Source organism: Aulonocara stuartgranti (assembly GCF_965226115.1).
Source record: "Aulonocara stuartgranti genome assembly, chromosome: 20".
NCBI lineage: Eukaryota > Metazoa > Chordata > Actinopteri > Cichliformes > Cichlidae > Aulonocara > Aulonocara stuartgranti.
Genome location: NC_138956.1, coordinates 35301063 through 35305787, shown reverse-complemented (window position 1 = coordinate 35305787; position 4725 = coordinate 35301063).

The window sequence follows — 4725 nt, the reverse complement described above, 5'->3', positions numbered from 1 at the left end:
TTTGACATTTGAACCAACAGGAAACTAAGTATTTATTTAGGGAGTGACTAACGTTGAAACCAGTTCTCACCACCCACCAGTAGCTGCCAGTGTTAAAAGAACCCACAAAAAAACAAGTGAATGTGAAACTACTTTAGTAAAGCAATATTCAGCTACAGTTTTCTGTAGTAGGGGAGACCGGGGGTAGTTGTAACATGGGTCAGTTGTAACACTTCCAATTTCTCCAATCAGGGCTAAGTTTCAAATGATGTGACTCATCCTGTGCATGCCCAACTCAGTTCTGCTATCACATGTGAAAAATCAGCACATTTTGTCAAAAACAGACAATTTAACATGAAAAAAAGTAATTTGTATGCCAAAAAGTAAGTTTTTCTACTTCATTTCAATGTTTAATAGCATTATCTGCTTTGCAGTTAAACTCCATCCATCCATCCATCTTCATCCGCTTTATCCGGGTCGCGGGGGCAGCAGCCTAAGCAGAGAAGCCCAGACCTCCCTCTCCCCAGCCACCTCCTCCAGCTTATCCGGGGGAATACCAAGGCGTTCCCAGGCCAGCCGAGAGATATAATCTCTCCAGCATGTCCTGGGTCTGCCCCGGGGCCTCCTCCCGGTGGGACATGCCTGGAACACCTCACCCAGGAGGCGCCCAGGGGGCATCCTTGTCAGATGCCCGAACCACCTCAGCTGGCTCCTTTTGATGTGGAGCAGCAGCTGCTCTACTCTGAGCCCCTCCCGGATGGCCGAACTTCTCACCCTATCTCTAAGGGAGAGGCCAGCCACCCTTCGGAGGAAGCTCATTTCCACCGCTTGTATCCGCGATCTCGTTCTTTCGGTCACTACCCACAGCTCGTGGCCATAGGTGAGGGTAGGGACGTAGATCGACCGGTAAATTGAGAGCTTCGCTTTTACACTCAGCTCCCTCTTCACCACGACGGACCGGTGCAGCGTCCGCATTACTGCAGCTGCAGCACCAATCCGTCTGTCGATCTCCGGCTCCCTTCTCCCATCACTCGCGAACAAGACCCCGAGATACTTGAACTCCTCCACTTGGGGCAGGAACTCATCCCTGACCCGGAGTGGGCACTCCACCCTTTTCCGGCTGAGAACCATGGCCTCAGATTTGGAGGTGCTGATCCTCATTCCCGCTGCTTCACACTCGGCTGCGAACCGTTCCAGTGCGAGCTGGAGGCCCTCACCCGATGAAGCCAACAGAACCACATCATCTGCAAAAATCAGAGATGAGATTCTGAGGCCACCAAAGCGAAAGCCCTCCGCCACTTGGCTGCGCCTAGAAATTCTGTCCGTAAAAATTATGAACAGAACCGGAGACAAAGGGCAGCCCTGGTGGAGCCCATCACCCACCGGGAACGAGTCCGACTTATTGCCGGCAATGCGAACCAAGCTCTTGCAACGGTTGTATAGGGATCGAATGGCCCGTAGCAATGGGCCAGACACCCCATATTCCCACAACACCTCCCACAGGACACCCCGAGGGACACGGTCGAATGCCTTCTCCAAGTCCACAAAACACATGTAGACTGGTTGGGCAAACTCCCATGCACCCTCAAGTATCCTGGAGAGGATAAAGAGCTGGTCCAGTGTTCCGCGACCAGGACGAAAACCGCATTGTTCCTCCTGTATCCGAGGTTCGACTAACGGACGAACTCTCCTTTCCAGCACCCTGGCATAGACTTTCCCAGGGAGGCTGAGGAGTGTGATCCCCCTGTAGTTGGAACACACCCTCCGGTCCCCCTTCTTAAAGATGGGGACCACCACCCCGGTCTGCCAGTCCACAGGTACTGCCCCTGATCTCCACGCAACATTGCAGAGGCGTGTCAACCAGGACAGCCCTACAACGACAGCCCTACAAAGAGGAGACATGGGCCCATCCTCCCGCAGGCCCACCACCCGCAGGAGGCGCCATAGGGGTCGGGTGCATTGTGTGCCGGGTGGCGGCCAGGAGCGGAGGCCCTGGCGGACTGACCCCCGGCTGCCAAGACTGGCAATAGGGACATGGAATGTCACCTCTCTGGTGGGGAAGGAGCCTGAGTTAGTGCGTGAGGTTGAGAGGTACCGGCTAGATATAGTCGGGCTCACCTCTACGCATGGCTTGGGCTCTGGAACCAGTCTCCTGGAGAGGGGCTGGACTCTGTCTCAGTCTGGAGTTGCCCCTGGTGAGAGGCGGCGGGCTGGGGTGGGTATTCTAATATCCCCTCGGCTTGCTGCCGGTACGTTGGGGTTTTTCCCGGTGGACGAGAGGGTTTGTTCCCTGCGCCTTAGGGTCGGGGAACGGGTCCTGACTGTCATCTGCGCTTATGCGCCGAGTGGCAGTTCAGAGTACCCAGCCTTCTTAGAGTCCTTGGGGGGTGGGGGGGGGGGGGGGGGGGGTGCTGGAGGGTGCTCCACCTGGAGACTCTGTTGTCCTGCTGGGAGACTTCAATGCTCACGTGGGTAACGACAGCAAGACCTGGAGGGGCGTGATTGGGAGGAACGGCCTCCCTGATCTGAACCCGAGTGGTGCAGTTAAACTCATCAAACTTAAATTATGTTATTTGTATGTCTATGGGGATATATTCTGTGTAGGTCTTTAGTGCTAATGTTTTAGCCGTTGGCTGTAATGTTAGCTAGTTCATGGCTATAGGAGTCTGGGTCAGTTGTAACAGCAACAGTCTGGGTTAGTTGTAACAATAATGCAGATGTTAAAACTTACCACACTATTACTTTAACTTATATTAAACAAGTTGGGGCAACGACATCAGCAGAGAGAGGTTCACTGGTCGCTTTTGTATATGCGGTTAATGCCATTGGCAACACAATTCCTCCACTGTTCGTGTTCCCACACATACATTATGCAGACCACTGTGTCAGAGATGGACCAGTAGGAAGTACTGGTAGTGGAAATAAATCAGGATGGGTGCAAGAAACAGATTTCCTCATCTTTCTGAAGCACTTTGCAAACCACACCAAGGTAAGCCAGGATAAAAAGTAATGGAATTGCAATGCTGGTGAACAACTACATTTTTTCAGCTTCATTGTTATGTTCAAAATTGGTGCAAGAGTTGTAGGTTATAATGCCCACTGAGCCAATGAGGCCAAACTCAAGGAAGACCAACCAAAATTAATGAAATATTCAGTTGCAGAAAATTTGGGGGGTTGGAATATGTTCAAAAGCTAGATTTCTGCATTCTGTCACACGCACACACACAGCTACCTAAATGGATGTAAGTGCATTCATGTGTTGAATAAACAAAGATTACATGTTAATATTTTGTTAGTACCCTTATTTCATTGTGTTACATTTCACCCCAGGATATGTTACAACTAACCCAGACTATGGGGTTAATTGTAACATTTCACTCTTTGTGTTTGAGGCCATACCATGCAATGGGTAATTGTGCTGCAGAGAAAATAGCTGCACTATTTAATAGCAGAGACATGTAAATACTTTGCATTGCATTTTGAATCCACTACCTTAAAAGAGCTTCAATTTACAGACAGAAATGTGAAAAATGTTACAACTATCCCCGGTCTCCCCTACTGATGGTAACTGGTGTGAGACAATCAGACACAATTCAATTAATGTTCAAACCCTCAAAACCACATCATAATAATCAGATACTGAAAGTAATAGAAACATTGTTTTGCAGATAAAACATTCATAAGGCTTCCAAAGCAAAGACTAAAAACTTCAATTTTCTGTCAATTTACACATGAGAAGATGGAAACAATGGTATCTACTACTGATATGACGATTTTATACTTGTATAAAACATTATGTTGAGTACTGGTTCATCATTAATTTAAAAACACTGGAAGAAACCACCAGTAATTTCCATTTGCAAAAGGACTTAAAAAAAAAGGCAAATTAAACATAAGTTTAATTCACCAACTTAAAAGGAATTATCCAGTAGCAGCCCGCTTCAATCAGCTAATGACGAGGATGTAGTTTTGTGGTAATGAGTACATAAAGAAGGAGCTCATGACTCGTTACTGAGGAGAAGAGTCTTGGATTATTCATTGTTTTATTTTTTTGTCGGATACATTCTGCTGCCATGTTTGTATATTCTTTAGACCTGGAGGGATCTGTACTCGGGTTTTTGAAAACACCTGACCAGGTTCAACTTCTCAAACATGACGGAAGCCGGACCACATCCAGTGGTTTTTAAGTGGAAATACCGCGAGCGACTCTGAACCAAAGCATGGCCTAGAAAACGAGCAACACGAGACATGCAAGATGCATGCAGATAAGAGTCGGTGCACAGCAACTTCTCGTGATCAGCTCAGATCTTCATGACAAAGGAAAAAAATCTGTAAGAACAAAAGTAATAATAACAGGAAACTAAAACTAACAGAATAACATTAAAAAGTGAAAATTACAAATTAAATCATCATTCTTAGAGTGAATTAACTAATGTTCCATGATATCTCGATCCATCCATTTTTTCCCTTTTTAAATATGGTTACACGGCTCAAAATAAAATCTTTCCTCTTCACGCTGAGGTTTTCTCAACCCACCTAAAAGATGTAATCTTTCTAGAGAGTCCTTAGTATATCCTGGGCTTTCTTCTTGTAGGGCATAGAGGTGCCCAGACCACTTCACCTGGCTCCTTTTTATGTGGCGTAATAGCAGCTGTATTCTGAAGCCCTCCCAAATGACCAAGCTCCTCCCCCTCATCTCTTAGGGAGAGCGCAGATGGACTCCTAAGCGCTTCCTCTCTGGGTCTT